Raw genomic sequence first — 20,938 nt, 5'->3', positions numbered from 1 at the left:
CGAGTTCTGGTCAATGGCTTTCTCTCCCCACCCCTATATATCACCAACGGCACTCGCTAAGGCTGCCCCCTCTCGCCACTTCTCTTTATTCTTACAATGGAAACTTTGGTACATAAACTAAGAGGGTAGGTGAAATTTGAGGGATTGAAATGTGGTGGGAGGGAACATAAAACTGCAGCTTATGCTGACGACCTGCTCTTTCTCATAACCAACCCTCAGAAAGCTCTACCAATTATACTAGAGATACTTGAGTGCTTCAAAGACATTTCTAACTCTAAAGTCCACATAAACAAATCTCAAGCCCTAGATATTAACCTCACGAAAAGTGTGAAAACAAAACAAACCAAAGATTCCCCTTTTGACTGGACTATTATTCGATTTTTGGGCATTAATATTTCTTGCTCAGGTAAGAAGGAAACCAGCTTCATTAGATTAAAATCTTCCAAATCTTTATTAGATCCATTTTAAAATTACAACAGTTAGAAAGACCAAGTGTAGCGTGCACTGAGTCTAAGAACGGGGACACCGTTCGAAATGCGTCCAGATGACTTAATCTGCACTCCCTTTTCTACCCAGTGCACGCTATAGTTGGTCTTTACCACTGTTGTAATTTTAAAATGGATCTAATAAAGATTTGTAAGATTTTAATCTAATGAAGCTGGGTTCCTTCTTACCTGAGCATTGCAAGTCACGTCTGGCAGAGACGCTATCCCGTGCTTCATCTCATGGACTTCATGGTGCAGCGAGGGTGAACTGAACATTTATTTTTTCATTCATTAATATTTCTTCCAATCTAAAAGATTTATACAAAAACAATTTCCCACCCTTACTTTCTAAGATTTTAAAACAGATATCCTCCTGGTCCGCCCCTTATATATCAAGGTTAGGAAGGAAAAACCTCACGAAATGTATAGTATGGCCTAAAATTACATATTTACTGCAATCTCTCTCTATCCAGCACCCAGCTCCTTTTTTTAGGGAAAATGGAAAAATCTTATCACAATATATATGGAACTCAAAAAAAAACAAAACAGAATCTCACAACATGTACTCACTTTACCTCACCAGAGGGCAGGTATTGACTTGCCATCTCCTCTACATTTAAAACAAGCCATGCACTTACAAAGAATAGTAGGCTGGATAGGAAGGCCAGAACACAAACCCTGGGTTCAAATAGAGGAAGAAAACATCTCCTTCCCCCTAAGACAAATAATATTCTCTATGCCCGGGAAATCCATAAACCCCCAAACACTAAACCCTTTCACTCCAGTTACGCAAAAAATATGGTCTTTAAAACATATGAGTGGCATGTGCTCCTCACCACTGTTACAAATTAGAGATCTTTTTCTGTCTAATGTCCCTGCGTTTAATGACACAATACCCCAATCAGTACAGAAATCTAATATGTTACAAAATCGAATAGATACGAGACTATCACCCTCGATCAATGAAATAAAAGAAAGATTAAATGTTGAGAACCTGGATCCTCTTTTGTACCACAGATTTTCACTTGACTATAAATTCATTGCTCAGAAAGAGGAGGTTGACAGATAATTTACATGGTTTGAGACCCTATTGGCCCAAGTTAAACCACAAAAGAAGATTGTAGCTATGTCCTATAGGCAAATAATCTTCCTTAGAGAGCCAAAAAAAAATTATTTTCTCTTGAAATGGGAACAAGACATGGGTAAAACTTTCTCTGATGTAGAAATAGGGAAAATTTTGCTTGCCCCCAAACTCTCATCTAAATGCATCCGAATACAAGAAAGCCGGTACAAGACACTCACCAGATGGCACATGACACCGACTAGTTCATATGACTTGAAGTGCTGGAGATGCCACTTGGAACCCGGCACATACTTCCATTTGTGGTGGATCCTTCAGAAGATTCAAAAATATTGGACAACTGTCCTCCAAATTATTTCACAGGTTCTTAAACATACAATACCCGCGAGACCAGAGATTTGTTTGCTCCACCTCTTACCGGGAGACCTCTCCAGAAATAAAATCTCCCTATTAAGACATCTTTCAGCTTCCGCCAGAATTCTGATTCCCACAATGTGGAAATCAAGTTTGGCCCCCTCATTGGACCAGTGGGAACAAAGAGTGGAGCAGATATACAGACTGGAGGAATTGACAGCATGGGAACAAAGAAAACATTCTCTCTTTGAGGAAGTTTGGTCCCCTTGGCGCCTTTTCAAAGACTCTCCCAAATCTAAATAGTCATGACCCCTACTAAAATCATAAAATAGCAACAATATTAAAAGAATAACTCTTAAAATGTTTGGAAAATGATGCACTTACCATGATTAAGACGTTAAGCAGAAACTAGTTGGTCTGTTTCTTCTATGTCTATTGGATCTCATTTGGTGACCTGCTACTACAGTTTTTAATGTGATCAATAAAGTTCACTCTTTTATATTTTTGACTACCGCTGGAGGATTTTCTTGTTTTTCTGCTAAAAGCCCAAATAAAGCCCTTCACATTTCGCCCACCCTTTTGCCCGTCATTAAGCCCTAACAATACTACCCTCTTCCTATGTCCTTTCCCTTCTCTTCCTTTTCCCATATTTACTCACTGTTATGTTTAATATGCTGCTTTATATATCTCATATTTTATTAGGTATGTCTCTTTTTTTCACAAGATGTGCACATTCAACTATTTTTCATAATTTTAGATGGACATACATCTGTACCTGTTGTTGTGTACGAATGTTATGACAAAGCACAAGTTGTAAAATTTGCCTCTTATTCACATATGCTATAACTAGCTTTTACCCGCGGCTTCGCTCGCGTGGAATTTGGTCTGCCACATTAAGTTTCGTGACAGATCATTTTAATAGTAAAAAAAAATAATCTTAATAGTAAAAAAAAATAATCTTAATAGTAAAAAAAATAATCTTATTTAGTTACTTGTACATCCAAAATTTCAGATGTCTAACTTCAAAACTGACGGATTCCATACAATCTTTGAACCCCTATAATATGAAGAGGGAAACTCTTGAGGGTGGAATTATCAAAATTCCTTTCTTAGTGCTCATTTAAGCTATAATAGAACCTATCTGCAAATTTCAAGATGCTAAGTTCAGTGGTTTCGGCTGTGCGTTGACCGCTAGGTGTGTCAGTCAATCAGGTTTACAGTTTTATATAATCTTCGCCTGTATGGTGTGTTTATAAAAAGTAGCCCTATGTCCTTCCCCAGGCTTGAAATTATCCATATCAAATTTCATCACAAACGGATTACTAAACACTGATTAATAAACAGGACGGACTGAAGTTACTTGCGTTTAATATTGTTCGTGTTAGTAAAGAATTAGTATGTAATTGGAATAATGGACATCTGCAGGTAATTTATCTATGTGTTTTTACTGCAATATACTCCTGTAAACTATGTTATTTGATTTCTTTCGTTCAGCGAAAATATGTAGATTTTGCGATTTAGAAACACGTGAGCAAGCTACGTATAGCTGACCGTGGGAAAAACAGGGCGTGCCTAAATGTATCCCCGCTACCTTCAAAGTTTGCCCTTGCGATTTATTGATGGTCATTGAAAATGCAACTTTAAGTGGGAACTGCAAACGTTTGAAATTAAAGGGTAAGTTATTGGGTATTATTGGGATGCGTGGTATAAGAATATTTTCACCCTTAGCTTCTCCAGTTAAAATTGTGGCCTTTACAATGTGCCTGCCTAGTTCAGTGACTCGCAATCTAGTGCCATTACATAATCTCGGGGCGTCCAAGTTACGCATTAACAAAACGGGTATACCGACCTTTAATTCGAGCTTATGAGATGGGACCCCGGATAGCTCCAAAGAGTTAAGAAACTCCACGGGGTAGCTCGTACAGTCTTCAGATGACATGACTGTGTCGATGGAGTTGTAGTTTGTTGCATCGCTGGTTACTTGGTCCAAGATAATTTTATTGATTTTCGCAACTGTTTCATTTCTTGGTGCTAGTATAGTTCTTTCACATAGCCAATTTTCATCGTGGATGTTTTGTTGCAAATTTGGAAAAACTTGAGCAATAAGTGCGTCTTCCAAATCCACAACATGACAAAATTGGTTAGTGAATAGAACCATACCTTCTTCGTCAGTTTCGATTCGACCTTCACCGATCTCGAGCAGTTTCTCAGCGTATGCGCCCGACTCTAGATCACTGTATAACTGGACACGCATGTTGGTGGTGAGGTGCAGCTTTTCAACTTTGGTCCATAAATATGAGGATTTCAGACATGCGTTAATTTCGTCTGCTGCAGTGCCTCGCTCGATGACAGGCAAAGTTTGCCGAAAGTCCCCAGCCAATAAAACAACCACACCACCCATTATTGTTTGTTTACTGTGTAAGTCTTGTAGACAACGATCAAGAGCTTCGATGGCACGTTTGTGTGACATTGTGCACTCGTCCCACACGATTAGTTTGCACTGTTGCAACAGGAGGCCACGGGCGCTGCTCTTGCTGATATTACACGATGGGGTTTCTTCGTTCACCAGATTAAGAGGTAATTTAAAGACTGAATGTGCCGTCCGTCCACCGCTTAGCAATGTTGCAGCAATTCCAGAGGAAGCCACAGCTAATGCAACGTTATGACCGCTACGAATTTTTGCTAAAAGTAAATTAAGCAAGAAAGTTTTTCCTGTACCACCCGGGGCATCAAGGAAAAAAAGTCCACCTTCACCATTCTCAACTCGTCCTACTATTTTGTGATAAATCTCTCTTTGATCAGGTAGCAAACGTGGCTCAGTTTCGCAAACGTGAGCGTTTAACTGGTTGGTATCATAGCTTAGCTCTTTTATCAACTCGTTCGACAGCTCTCCTCTACGCCGCGGTGAGGGTAGACCAAAATCGGACAATTTCTTTCCAGAAATTATTAATATTTTGTCCTTGATAAGCCCCAACGCCTCATTGAAACAAGAGATCATCGTTAACGTGATCCATTCTTTCAAATCTGTGCATGATATCCTCTGATAACGCAGTTTTATACTTGTGCCAGAGTTGTAGAGGATTGGATAAACCGCAAGTGCATATCAATATGGCAAACAGCTCTCTTATTTGCGCCGGGGAGCGACATAGCACGGCCTCTTCTAAGGTGGTATCCCAGTGGTTATTATCTTCCAACAACCCCATCTTCTCACACACCTGCCGAAAAGTTGCAAGTTCTTGACCTTCAAATGTTTTTAAATCCGAGAAGTTGGTTGGACCCCTTATTACATTCAGCAGCATACGCAAGCAATAACATTCAAAATTGCTAACGTGCACCGTGTAAATGCGACCTAGAGCGTCTCCTGCCTTCACACCTGGCCAGCCATCGACAGGTGTTCCTTGTAAACGACGTTTCCATTGCTTCCGTGCCACATTCCAAGTATAGTAGCGAGGCACGTCAATGTAAAGTAATGTTTTTGCAAACGTATCACTTTGGCACAACAGGAAAAATGCAGTTAGTGTAGTTTTAGGTGGTGCTTCTAATCTCTCTCTAAAATTATTTTCCGTAAAGTAAACCCTCTCACCATTGGGTAAATGAATCGCGAGATGAGTGACGGTTGGGTGTCTCTCATGCAGAGGCAGACCTAAGATCCGCCACGCTGCTTCGTTACTACTAACATATCGGCCGGTTCTAAAGGTCTGCACCTCGTCTCTTGGGTCAATGTTAACATTCCCTTGCTGGCGGATGTTAAAAATAGCCTGGTCGCTACTCTTATTAATATATTTACAAATATATTTTATCGCCTGTACCGTATTACAGAACTCTACATTTAAATGAGAATTAAAAATTTTTGATAAGAGTGGAGAATATGGGACCACCCAGCTATTGTCCACCAATATTTCCTGTGTTCCTCTACGGGTTTTTATATTCGTCGTGCGTCCACCATTCTGTGGTGCTCTGCGCCTGTACAAAGGATAACCTTTGTCATTGGTTTGAGTATCTTTTAAAAGCTTCCTCGGATATTTTTTGGTACATTTTCCTTCCTTCATGCATGGCGATGAAGAATTGAATGTGCCACATGGCCCGTGAATCATATTCTTTGTCACTGTATCATAGAGCTTTTGATCGGTTTCTGGGTTTGGTATCTCAGCACATATGATTTCGTCAATTTGGTTCGGATGCAATTTTTCCTTTAACCACAGCAGTAAGTGCACATGAGGCAAACCTCGCTTTTGCCACTCGATCGAGTACATGAAGCATTGCATATCACCAAATATGTTACCTTTTGTAAGTAGAGCTACCAACTTCTGTACTTTTATTCTAAATACTCGAGCTGTTAAGTCATGTCTGTCCGTTGAATTTTGACCAGCCATAAGCTCTTTGGTGATTTCTGGCCAAGCAGGGTTGCAAGCCATTGTAATAAATAAATCAGGCCTCCCATAATTACGTACGTATGTGAACGCATCTTGTGTGTATTCGTGTAGGTATCTCGGGCTATTTACAAATGATGACGGGAGATGGAACAATGGCCATGGAACAATGAGGTGGAATAAGATTCTACAGGTGAACAACTGGCTACGTCGATGGTGCCGTCAACAAGGATTTGGATTTCTGGATCACGGAATGAATTACCTATACGATGGACTACTTGCTAGAGATGGGGTGCACCTTACGAAGACTGGAAAACATGTATTTGGAAGTCGCCTTGCTACACTCATCAGAAGAGCTTTAAACTAGAACAATGTGGGAAGGGAAGCAAAAGGCCAGAAAAAGCCATACAGCTGACAAATACTATTGAGATCTCTGCTACTGGAAGTGGAAAAGAAGAACAAAGACAAAACAATTTAAATAATAAAAATATGGGAGGAAGAGAAACCAATCACAAACTAAAATGTTTTTATACAAATGCACAAAGCATGGGCAACAAACAAGGAGAATTGGAACTACTAATGCAGCAAAAGGAATATGATGTCATTGGAATCACTGAAACTTGGTGGGACGATACACATGATTGGAATAAAAGGCTAAAAGGATACAACTTATTTGCAAGAAACAGACTTGATAAACGAGGAGGAGGTGTTGCATTGTATGTTAGAAAAGCGTATATCTGCACAGAGATTGAAGCTTCAGAGACTGGGAGTTCTGTGGAAACTGTTTGGGTAAGAATATAAGGAGAGAACAACGGAAAGGACACCATTGTAGGCATTTACTACAGGCCACCTGGGCAAGCTGAAGATATGGATGAACTCTTTATGTATCAAATGACCAAGTTCTCCAAAAAATATGACGTAGTGGTCATGGGAGATTTCAACTATCCAGACATTTGTTGGGAATCTCTCTCAAGTAAAACTAACAGGTCAAGCAAATTCTTATCCTCTCTTGCTGACAACTTTATCTTCCAAAAGGTAGGGGAGAAAACAAGGGGATCTGCTACTTTGGATCTAATCCTTATAAACAGGGAGGAAATGGTTGAGGAGGTAAAGGTGGCTGGGACCCTAGGAGGCAGCGATCATGCTATTATAGAATTTTGGATAACTAGAGGAGGAAGACATGTGAAGACTCAAACTTCAAGGTTAGATTTTAGAAAGGCAGATTTTAAAAGACTCAGAAAGAGAATAGGAGGGATCCAATGGCTGGATGTCCTTAAGGACAAAAATGTCCAGGAAGGATGGGAAATTTTTAAAAATGAGATTCTCAAAGCACAATCGTTAACAATCCCGAAAAGTAGGAAGAATGGGAAGCATTTAAGGAAACCAGGATGGATCAACACAGAACTTAAACACATGCTAAAAAGAAAGAAAGAAATGTTTATTAAATGGAAAGAGGGAGGCATATCTAAAGAAGATTATAATGCAGTCTGCAGATCCTGTAGGGCACGTATCAGGTTAGCTAAAGCTGACAATGAATTAAGGCTTGCAAGAGATGTCAAAAGCAATAAAAAAGGATTTTGGGGGTATGTCAAAAGTAAAAGAAAAGTCAAAGATGCTATAGGATTTTTACAGGATGAAAATGGAGAAATGGTAAGAGAGGATGTTGAGAAGGCCGAACTTTTTAATTCCTATTTTGCATCTGTTTTCTCTCAGAAAGAAAATGTAACATCAACTGATCTTCACTGTCCTTTTAAAGGAATAGAGGAATCCAAGTTATCTGTAAACCGAAAGATTGTGAGGGAATATATAGCTAACATAAATGAGTTCAAGTCTCCAGGTCCAGATGAATTACACCCCAGAGTACTGAAGGAGATCGTAGAAGAAATTTTAGAACCACTCTCCATAATCTTTGAAAATTCTTGGAGAACAGGAGAAGTCTCAGAAGACTGGAGAAGAGCAAATGCTGTTCCTATCTTCAAAAAGGGGAAGAAGGTGGACCCAGGGAACTATAGGCCGGTGAGTCTGACTTCTATACCAGGAAAGATCTTTGAACAAATTAATAAACAACATGTATGTAAGTACATGGATAAGAATGAAGTGATTAACCAGAGTCAGCATGGGTTTGTAACTAACAAGTCATGTCAGACTAACTTAATTTCCTTCTATGACAGAATCACTGACTGGGTGGATCAGGGAAATGCTGTAGATATAGTATATCTTGACTTCAGCAAAGCATTTGACAAAGTATCTCACACCATCCTTATTGAAAAAATGACCAAGTATGCAATGGACCAGGCAACTGTTAGGTGGATTCATAACTGGCTTAGTGATCGGACTCAAAGGGTGGTTGTAAATGGCTTCACATCCAGCTGGATGAATGTCTCAAGTGGGGTACCACAGGGCTCCGTCCTGGGACCTGTATTGTTCAACATCTTTATCAATGATTTAGATGAAGGAATTGAGGGTAAGCTGATTAAATTTGCTGATGACACAAAGCTAGGAGGGATAGCTAATGCTAGAGAAGAGAGAGAGAGGATTCAAAAAGACCTAAATAAACTGGAGCAGTGGGCAGCAACCAACAGAATGGTTTTTAACAGGGAAAAATGCAAAGTACTACATCTGGGCAATAAAAATGAAAAAGGCATATACAGAATGGGAGGAATAGAGCTAAGCAACAGTACATGTGAAAAAGACTTAGGTATACTAATAGATCATAGACTGAACATGAGTCAACAGTGTGATGCAGCAGCAAAAAAGGCAAATACAATTCTGGGATGTATTAACAGAAGCATACAGTCTAGATCACGTGAAGTCATTCATGCACCAAAATGTTGTGGTCGTGAAGTACTCGTTGTAATGTTTTAACTATGTTTCTATCTACGCTTTGCACGCACTCAGTACGCCTGTTGATTTGTTCTTCTTCGTCACCTATGAAAGAAACTTGTAAAAATTGTGGTTGCGAAATGGACGTAGGAATTAAAGAACCGATACGGTGGTATACTTGTCCTGGTATTGTAAAGGTCGGGCAAAACCCTGGCATTGAGACAATTTGATCTGCTCCAAAAGACATCATATGAAAGCACATGTTGTATTTTCTTATATTATTTAGAAAAAGGCGAGATTCATCAGTTTCATTAGAGAAAAGCTCTTTTAAAGGTTGAACTGGCTCGTCTATATAAGGAAGAGCTACTTTCCCGCCCAAACAACACATACCTGCTGCTTCCTCTTTCCACTTAAGAGCTCCGCAATATTTGCAATCTATGGTCATTGCTTCTATTTTTATAAGCTTGTGAGTTTCATAATCAAGAGTCTCGTCATACTCAAATGCAGCTTTATTAAACAATATCCATGTATTTCTTGTAAATGTTTGACGTCGCTGTGCTGCCCTTGCAGCAACAGGGCGTCTGCGAGATTCGGCCATTTCATAAGTTTCAGTGGCTCTTTGGGACGCCATGTAAGTCGCTTGCTGCTGACGTCGAGCTTGGGACTGTTCTGGAGTTTCAGCAGCCCGTTGAGACGCCAGATACTCCGCATGCTGTTCACGTCGGGCTTGGGACTGTTCTTGAGTTTCAGCAGCCCGTTGAGACGCCAGATACTCCGCATTCCGTTCACGTCGGGCTTGGGATTGTTCTGGAGTCTTTGCAGCTCTATGTGCCGCACAACGCACTGCCTGCTCAAGCCTTCGTTGCTCGGCTTGTTGAGACGTCTCATCACGTCTAATTATTTTCATAGCTTGGGCTTTATTAGAGCTTTGCGAAATGTTAGACTTACGCTTTCGCGGCATTTTTATAAGTACTAATTACAAAATAGGTACTTAGTAAAGTTCAAACAAAATACTAAAACAATCTAATTAGTTATATTACGATCGCTGTACAGACGATATCAGTTGTATATGACTGGTCTATGAGCAGCAGCTGTGGTGCGGTTACCCATAGCAACCATTCCCAGTGCTCTGTGGGAGCTGAGAGCAGCCTGCTGGTGCTGTGGGTGACATGCTGCGCTGCACACACACAGGGCTGTGCTGCACACAGGAGGGGAGGACGCTATTTGTGTAGCGCTGCTGCCGGTGCTGTCAGGCTGCAGTGTGTGCATCCTCCATGGAGCCGCGCTCAGGTTACTGCCCCTCCCCGTGTGTGAGTCACTTCCCCTCCGCCCAGGTGAGGCGCTCAGAACTTTCCCGGCTGCAGCAGCTGGCGCAGGTGAGCGCATGTTTTATTATACGGTGTTATGTGGAGGGACAATGGCGGCGGGGACCCCCTGTGTGAGGACAATGACGGCCCGGTGCCCCCGGGCAACCTGCAGGAGGAAGCCTCACACTCCCCCCGGGCTGTGGGCGCGGGCAGGCCGTGCTGGGACGTGTAGTTCCCTAGTAACTCAGCTCACCTCATGCACGTCACTGACAGCGTGGGAGAATTCTCACTCTGAAGCGCTGAGTGCACAAAAATTTTCCCACGCTGTCAGTGACGTGCATGAGGTGAGCTGGGTTCATTGGACATGAGCTTACCTCATGCACGTCACTGACAGCGTGGGAGAATTCTCACGCTGAAGCGCTGAGTGCAGGAGAATTTTCCCACGCTGTCAGTGACGTGCATGAGGTGAGCCGAGTTCATTGGATATGAACTCGGCTCATCTGGATGCCGTCACAGAGAGACACTGAGGAGCGCAAGCAAGCTTGCGCTTCTCAGTGTCTGCGGGATGACAGGCTGGATGGCAGCGTTCTGCTGCGGTCCAGCCTGTCATCTCGATGTAGCAGAGCTGAAGCTGTCGTGGGAACCATGGAAAGGTAAGGATGATGTTGCTTTATTATTTTTCTTTTATTGCAGGTGATCGTTGGCTTCAACTGGAATGGGCGTGATGGTAAGTATGGTTTAATTTAGAACAATAAAGAATTGTGTCTTTATTTCAATTAAAGGACTTTATTCTGGGTGTTTGTGTTTTTTTTTAACTTTGACTATGGGGTTAGTAATGGGGGTGTCTTATAGACGCCTCTCCATTACTAACCTGGGCTTGATGTCAGCTGGCATTATAAGCTGACATCAACCCCAGCCCTATTACCCCACTGCCACCGCTACAGGGCAGTGGGAAGAGCGAGGCTAAGTGCCAGAATTGGCGCATCCTATGGATGCGCCATTTCTGGGGCGGCTGACGGCTGGTGTTTCTAGCCTGGGAGGGGGCCAATATTCATGGCACCCTTCCTGAGCTATTAATATCAGCCCCCAGCTGTCTGCCTAGCCTTTGCTAGCTATTAAATTAGGGGGGACACCACGTCATTTTTTTGGGGGGGTCCCCCATTTTAATAGCTAGTAAAGGCTAAGTATTCAGCTGGGGGCTGATATTAGTAGCCTGGGAAGCTCCGTGGGTTTTACCCCTTCCCAGGCTTCAAACATCTGCCCCAGCCGTCTGCTTAACCTCCGCTAGAGCCTAAAATTATGGGGAAACCCACGCCAATTTTTTTTTTTTAATAAATCCTTTATTTTAACACTAAATGACAAGTACAGTAATCAACACTGTCACTGTACTTCATATATATGTGACTGACATGTTTCTATCTATGTAATCTATGTGTGATTCTCTATTTCTTCTATTCTAAATTGTCGGGTACCGCAGCTGAATTGCCGGCCGGCTTTTTTAAAGAGACGGTGCATGAAAACACTATTATTTTTTTTAATAAATCCTTTACACTAAATGACAAGTACAGTAAGCAACACTGTCACTGTACTTCATATATATGTGACTGACATGTTTCTATCTAATCTATGTGTGAAGCTCTATTCTTTCGGTTCTAAATTGTCGGGTACCGGTGTATGCCGCTGCTGAATTGCCGGCTTTTCATGTTTCACTGTGAGCACTGTTCCCATCGATTTGGGCAATCACTGTAATGCCACAACCACCATGGCTGTGGCATTACAGTGAGTGGCAGACAATCCCTGCATGATTGGTGCTCTAAATAGCGCCAGACATGCAGGACACGCTTTTGGTGCACGAACAGTTATCGAACATAACCTCGAACAGCCGAATTTTTAGCAAATCGTTCGGGTTCGTTGAACAACTCGAACACCGCCCAAAACAGCTCGAATTTGAGATTGGCGAACAGTTCTAGTCGAACACCGCTCATCTCTAATTACGACCAAAATTACATAAAATCATTACAAATTGTAGCCTATATGTTATTCCGATGTATAATCTATATTACTGTAAAGTTTCATGCAAATCCGTCCAGTAGTTTTTTCGTGAAAGAGTAACAAACATACATACTCACAAACTTTCGCATTTATAATATTAGTAGGATGTTTATTTCCTGAACGATTGAAAATGAATACAAAGATTTAAAAAAAAAAAAAAAAAGAACAGACATTTATAGGACATTTCATAACTTTCCCAAATTCTTATAAAAAATTTACAGCACATACTGCATTGAACTACTGTACCAATTTATTATACTGTATATTTTAGGAGTCGGAGTCGGTCCATTTTATACCAACTCCACCAAAATGGACACCAACTCTGTCAGGAACTCCACAGGGACAACATCGGGGAGATCACGCAATATCGCACCGTGCCGTCACTGTCAGGTATTCCATCCGGAATCGCGAGCAAACGATCCAGACTACTCGCTACTTAGACTTGTATATTGGATACTAGTCCAAAGAACAAGAAACTGAGTATATAAGATCATAAAATGTAACTTTTATTGAATAAAGTTCACTAAAAAAGTGTGGCTAAAAGAATACACCAGTAAACTTCATAAAGTTGGTATCGTCACCAGATAACATTCAATAGTATATTTCCATGAATATGAATCACCAGGCATTAACAACAGTATTGTAATATGCAAAAATATACATCCAAAATGGCTACAATATACCAAACCTAAAATTTAATGGTTGCACAGCAATCCTATGTGGTAGAATTGGTATCTGTAAACAAAACTGTGAAAATAGAGTGAATCAAAACTGTATGTTGAGCGTATTGAACCAAGCTGTTCATTACCTGGTGAAATGAAAAATGAATGTACAGGACGACCCACCGCTCCGACGCGCGTTTTGTCTACCTTCTTCAGGGAGCGCAGTGTGTGGTGTATAATGTGAGGTATATATAATGATGGTAATCGCGGAGAAAGTGTATACAGCTGTGCGTTCCGTGGCCGCCAACCGGAAGCCTGATGGTACATGGCGCACGTGACCGATGATGACTTCCTATGAAGGAGGACTTCCGTTCATGGTTCGTGACACGCAAACGCTGGGTTGCTTAGCAACATAAGCGTCAGCGGTCACCATGTCCACGTAAGGAAGAACTTGGAAGTTCATCAATCATACACGGGCACACTCATCTAACCAGCAGGCAATGGATGAACACGTTTGACTAGCATGTTGGCCAAATAGGTGTATGTTATGTTGCATATTAAGGGCATTTCAAATGTATTTCGTTATCAAATATGAATTCACAAAATATAAATTACATATCTTATTAAATATTTTATATACTAAAAAGTTGCATAGAAATATAAATAAATAAATAACAATCAATATTATAATACAATAATTCAACCGGATATGCTAGTTCATATATATACACTAGAAAATTGCATAAAAATATGAAATAAAATATATAGCAAACAACTAATGATAAGGTGGATAACTCAAACTCAATATGCTGATACATATGAATGTGATAACGCATAAAATATGTGTGCCAAATATTATATGTGAAACATTGTGAATGAGGTTGTACTGCATAGAATATCGTGAACATAAGGTAATGTGCTTTGGGATTGAATAATACCAAAGAACCAATATTAACTAAATATAAAATGGATATTGTGTGATAAATAATGTGAGATGATGCAGACATGGATGAGGTGAGGTGAATGGTAAAAAAAAAAAAAAAAAAAAGAATTATATGATATTTCAAACCATTAAAAAATTAGTTCATGTGCCAAGTTGTGTGTGAAATAGGCGATTGAAGTATGATGGGGAAATGTGAAACTCAGTATAATGGGTATAAAATTGAATTCAAATCAATCCAAAGATAAGTGGTACATTGCGGTGAAGTGCAAAGTGCAAAGAGTATCAGCAAATAAGTGACACGAAATACATGTTATAAAACATAAATGACATATACATGCGAGTGAGTGACGAAATAAAAACCAATAGAGGGAGAGATACTTAGGTATCGGCAAGCGACCAGTGAGCGTATGGGCGTCACACCTCTGGATTCCAACGAATGGAATACGTGTTTACACCCTCGTACTGTCGTACAGTTACTGTCAGCTTCACGATAAGCCAATTATTAATATTATTCTCTGCCACCACAGTCCAGATTTTAAATATAACACAGGCCTTGGCGGACGCCTGCGTTTTGGTAGCGTATATGGCTTTGGGGGAGGGAACGATTACAGGACAAAAGAAACAGAACTATTAAATTTTAGATTTAATCCAAAAAGGAGGCAGTGTTTAGGAAAAATATATACAAGGATGTTACAAAGTAGACATTGGATCCAGTTTTTATAAACACGTAGGTGGGCTGCGCTGCTGAAGTAAATCAATTCTTCAGAGATGATGATGATGATGAAAAGGCTTTTTATTAACAACGCATTTCAAAGCCGTACCGGCATTTTTTTCAAGTAAAAAAAGACTTGAAAAAGACGCCGGTACGGCGTTGAAACGCGTTGTTAATAAAAAGCCTTTTTATCATCATCATCTCTGAAAAATTAATTTAATTCAGCAGCGCAGCCCACCTACGTGTTTATCCAACTGGATCCAATATCTCCTGGAGGATTTATCTTCCAGCCACAGGACAGCAGCAGCTGTTTTTCTTCACGCCTTCATAGGAGTTGTGCCTGTCACAACTCCATCAGGTGAGTGTAACCAGCACTCTTTTAATCTCCCTCCATAGGGTATCACCCTATTGTGCGCTCTGTTCCCCACGTTTAAATCTACAAAGTAGACATTAAAATATGACATCACAGGGTCTGGGCTCTACCCTTCAGATTTGCATTAAAAAGTTGTTTTTTGGGATAACTTATCGCGCGTTGATCCCAAAAGCCCAAAAGTGATATATTTTCTATTATGATTTTACCTTCCTTTGGAGACCACACATCGCATAGTTGCAGTCTGCTACTCTGGTGTTTTTGTGCTACAGCTCTACATAGCGTTTTTCAGTGACAGAAAAATATCCCTATCATTCCCTAGCTGGTCCTACCCCTAAAAGTATGGGTCCCATTATTGTCGGACGTATGGAACTTCAGTTATTCCATATTTCATATCGGAGTCGGTGTGTCTGTAAACTTCTTTTTGAAGCTTGGGAAGCAAGCTCCAACAGTTACACGCAAATTATTGCAGCCTGCATTTAAATCAGCCTCTGCATCTTCCAGGGGAAATCTGCTCACATTTTAAGTAGCTTGGTGGCACCTCTTGTCCGCCATCGTTTGTTTAAGGCCTTACTCATGACTGTGTTAATTGGGGCTTTGTGCTGAGATTTTTATGGAGACAGTTCTTGTACTGACAAGTGGTGAGGGGGGCTTCAGGGGGGGGGTGGTTAATATTTTCCTGACATCAATATTTCCCTGACATCTCCCCCTCCTTGAGGTGCCGTAAGGGGTGAGTTACAGGTTGCCCCTTTAGGCCCACCTCCTGGCCCACCCTTTTTGCTGATCCAACAAGCCATGGACCTAACTCGCCCACCACCCTGACCGACTGGGGATCCATCTTTCTGATCACCCTGACAGGTTTGGGATACGTTTTCCCCACACCTCTGACAGGCTATGGGTGCCTTCCTCCCATACTCCTGACAGACAGGGGGACACACCTTCCTCTTACCTCGCCTGGTTGTGGGGCCTATCCTTCCACCCCTCCCTCATGGCTACCTGGGGGGCCGGGACAGCTAATGGGCAGCTACGACCGGCCATGTTACAGTACGTCGTGACACTGGTCGGTGGCATGGAACCACTTTTCCTATGATCCCCGTGTTTCTCCCCATCCTTCCTCATCACCTCTGGAGTCGTGTTAGTCATGGCGCCGCTACCATTGACCATGCCACTATCTGGCGGGACACTGGTCACCTGCACGGGATGACCTGCTTCCTTGTGTCCGTGCCTGCTCCCCTTGCCCATATCACTTATGCTGGTTCGCTTTAGGGGATCCTCAGCAGCATCACCCCGCGGGGTAAGGTGGCTGAGTCCTCCTTTACCACAACATACACTTTTATTATGTATCACATTGACATTATTGACAATTGCATCACATGACATATCAGATCTGGGAGGGTTGTCAGGAATGTATCAGGCAACCAACCGTCCCAGATCAGTTCCCAATAGCACATTAGTGGGGAGATTCAACGACACACCCACTTCCCTTAACCCCCTCCCCGCAACCCAGTCCAGGAAAACTCGGGCCATCCGTATGGGATGGCAAACACCCTCAAACCCGGTGACAGTCAGGGTCTTCCCAGGAATGAGTTCCTCTGGTAATACAAACTCAGGGCGGATGAGGGTACGTTCTGCGCCAGTGTCATTAAGGCCAACAGTAACAGTGTTGCCCACAGTAACAGGTTGTAAGTTCTCCTGGGTCCTGTTATGATCTGCAACAAGTACTAAGGAAAAATAGGGGAAAGCTGTCCATACAGTAAGACTAAGCTGAATCCCTACAATGTAGCAGGCTGCCTGTTCCTAGCGAACAGACCTGCCTTTGCCCTCTGCTAGTCTGAACGAAGACCTATAGCATAAGGGGAGGGGTCCCTAAAAGAACTAAGGACTGGGACAAAAATGGGACACCTCCTAAGCAGAGAAGTTGTTGCAGAACACAAAGAGATAAACTGACAAAAAAGTACTAGAGATCCCAAAAGGACCAAGCGAACTAACAGAGAAAGGTACAGAAGAACCTGGCTAGAGAAACAGTCAAACACTGAAGTCCAGCACAGCCAAAAGGGCGGAGCTGGAGTATAAAGGAAGATGGTCACGTGACCGCAAGACATAAGATGGGAAAAAAACAGACAGGAGGGTTCTAACAGGCCCTTCCAATTGCCCCACCCACAAAAAGAATGGCAGCAGTAGGCCCTGGGGCCTCAGGTGTGGGGTCCATCTACTGCCTCTCCTAGCAGACAAGGCTGATGTGACCCGTTTGGTCACAAGTATAGCACTTATGGGAGTCAGATGCAGGCCGGGTGCAGGAAGATGGGACAGGGCCCGCTGAGGGCCGGCTGGCTGGAACAATGGGGGTGGTTGTAGGCTTACACCCTTTCCAGCTGGTGGCGGCTGACTTTCGCACCTCTGGTGTGCGGTTGGCCTCATAGATATCCGCGATCTGGGCTGCTTTGGTGGCTTCATTCGGCTCCCGGTCCAGCACAAACTGTCTCACCTCCACAGGACAAAGATGAAGAAACTGGTTCTTCAACATCAGATCCTTCAGGTCCTCGAAGGTGGTGACTGACAGTCTCGGATCCACTGCTCAAAGTTGGTTCTGAGCCCGTCTACCACGTCACTGTAGGTGTCATGTGGTCTATGTTGGAGGGCCCTGAACTTTTTCCGGTAAACCTCCGGAGTCAGCTGGTACTTTTTTATCAGGACCTGCTTTACGGCCTCGTAGTCTCCATCTTGTTCTCGAGGGAGAGAAGCAAACACCTCCAGGACTTTTCCTCTGAGCCCTGAGGTTAAGTACCTTGCTAACTGGTCGGTGGGCAGCTGATACTGCCTGCAGGCCTTTTCAAAGCCTCGCAGAAATATGTACAAGTCCCCATCCTTTTCCATTACAGGAAAATGCTCAGGACGGGGTTTAAAGCTGTTTGTGCCGTTGGACTCACAGGTCTGTTTGGAGGATGGCTCCTTATGAATCTGGGCTAGCTCCAGTTGGTGCCGCTGCTCATCTTGACACTTTCGCTTAGCAGTCTCTCAGTCGGCTTGGGCCTGATGCTCAGCAGTCTCTCGCTCCTGGAATTTCAAGATCAGCTGCAGACATCCATCACGATCGTCTGCAGCGAGCAGCTCCAAGGTGGGGGTCCACACTACCCTGGCTGCGGGTATGGCTGGCAATTACAGGTGGGACCCCGGAAGCAGCGCCGTCCGGGCCTTGGCTGGCCGCCCCATCATCAGGACTCTGCTGTCGGACGTGCTCTGCAGCACCTTGCAACAGTTCAGCAATCATTTGGGCCTTGTTTTTGCCCGTGGGGTGAATCTGTCTCAGCTCACAGAGGGCAGTGAGAGAGGCCTTCGACTGCTGCTGATACCTGGGCTCTCCACGTGTAGCCATCGTTGCCAAATAAAAGATAGGACAGAAAAACAAAAGAAGGGAGGGGATGCAACTGCTACACGTATAGTAATGTCTCAGATAAAGGAAATTAAAACACTGAGTCTGATTTCTTAAAACTTTGCACAGAATTCTCACAAGTACCGTGCAAGTTTTCAGTAACAGGAATGATTGCTCAATCCAGCCACTGATGTTCTGTAATATCCCAACGCTGCCACCAATTTGTCAGGAATTCCACAGGGACGACACCGCGGAGATCACGCAATAACTCACTGTGCCGTCACTCTGTCAGGTATTCCGTCCGGAATCGTGAGCACACGATCCAGACTACTCGCTACTTAAGTATCGGCAAGCGACCAGTGAGCATATGGGCGTCACACCTCTGGATTTCAACGCAAGGAATACGTGTTTACACCCCCATATTGTCATTGTCAGCTTCACGATAGCCCGATTAATATTATTCTCTGCCACCACCGACCAGATTTGTAATATAATACAGGCCTGGGCGGACGCCTGCATTTTGGTAGCGTATATGGCTTCGGGGGAGGGAACAATTACAGGACAAAAGAAACAGAACTATTAAATTTTAGATTTAATCCAAAAGGGAGGCAGTGTTTAGGAAAAATATATACAAGGAAGTTACAAAGGAGACATTAAAATACATAAGCAGCTACACAAAATAATAAGGATTAAGGAAGAAACTTACACTATAAAGATCGCTGCGACGATGCAATATAGGTGGAGGGGAGACGCTCCACTTCCTGTTATCGAACAGGGTCCTCCGCTATGATAGACATATACTCTCGGACAAAGAACATGGCTCCATCCTCAACAAACTATTTTATGCTGAAGGGAGAGACCCCCCCGTGATGACATCACAGGGTCTGGGCTCCACCCTTCAGATTTGTATTAAAAACCTGGTTTTTGGGATAACTTATCGTGCGTTGATCCCAGAAGCCCAAAAGTGATATCATATTTTCTATTATGATTTTACCTTCATTTAGAGACCACAGATCGCATAGTTGCAGTCTGCTACTCTGGTGTTTTTGTACTATAGCTCTACATAGCGTTTCTCAGTGACAGAAAATCCCTATCATACGCTAGCTGGTCCTACCCCTAAAAATATGGGTCCCGTTATTGTCTGACGTATGGAACTTCAGTTATTCCATATTTCATATCGGAGTCGGCGTGTCTGTAAACTTCTTTCTGAAGCTCGGGAAGCAAGCTCCAACAGTTACACGCAAATTATTGCAGCCTGCGTTTAAATCACTCCCTGCGTCTTCCAGGGGAAATCTGCTTGCATTTTAAGTAGCTTGATGGCACCTCTTTGCCAACAGCATTTCTTTAAGGCCTTACTCATGACCGTGTTAATTGAGGCTTTGTGCTGAGATTTTTATGGAGACAGTTCTTGTACTGACAAGTGGTGAAGGGGGCTTCAGGGGGGGAAGGATGGTTAATATTTTCCTGACATCAATATTTCCCTGACAGACTCCGACTCCACAATTCTGACTCCACATGCCTGGATAAATCACATGCTAATAAGCAGTGGCATAACTACAGTCTTATGGGCCCTGGTGCAACATTTGGACCAGGAGCCACAGCATGTTGGTCATATGGTCGGGCCCCTGTAATATTGTCCTTCACCCTGGCCCCTATCTTGTAATAATGTCCCCCGTCCTGGCCTCCACCCTGTAATAATGTCTAATATGCTGTAATAATATTCAACGTCTTGGACCTTTCCTGAAATAATGTACCTTGTCCTGGCCCCCATACTGTAATAATGTCTACCGTACTGGGCTTCATTCTGTAATAATATCCCCCATCCTGGCCTCTATCCTGTAATAATGTTCAACGTCCTGACCTCTTCTTGAAATAATGTCCCTTGTCCTGCCCCCATCCTGTAATCATATCCAACGTGCTGGCCCTTTCCTGTAATAATGTCCTCTGTCATGGCCCCTTCCTGAAATAATGTCCCCCATCATGTAGTAATATCCCCCCTTCTAGCGCTCTTCTGCAACACATTTAAAAATAAATGATCCATCTTACCTTTCCCGGTCCCACAGCGAGCAATATCTTCTTCAGGCTCCATTGCTAGTGCAAGGGAAAGGGGCAACACATGACAATGACATCATGCACCACCCGCGAAAGGCACACTGATGTCACTTGACGGCTTCTGATTGGCCAGCAGCCTATACTGCCATTGCAGTGTAGGGATCTGGTAGCTGTCTGCACCACAATACATTCAGCTGAAAGCAGTGTTGGCATCAGCGGGCCCCCTTGATTTCATGGGTCCAGTTGTGGTCGCACGCGTTGTGACTGCTATTGTTGCACCCCTACATTGTCTATGTGTGTCTCAGTGTGTTTCTCTCACTTCCACTGACCCCATTCTATGGACTGCAATAGGCAGCT

This window comes from Phyllobates terribilis, unplaced genomic scaffold, assembly GCF_046119375.1.
Source record: "Phyllobates terribilis strain yellow unplaced genomic scaffold, ASM4611937v1 Scaffold_7__3_contigs__length_470593459, whole genome shotgun sequence".
NCBI classification, from domain to species: Eukaryota; Metazoa; Chordata; class Amphibia; order Anura; family Dendrobatidae; genus Phyllobates; species Phyllobates terribilis.
Note: the sequence above shows the minus strand (reverse complement) of the source record.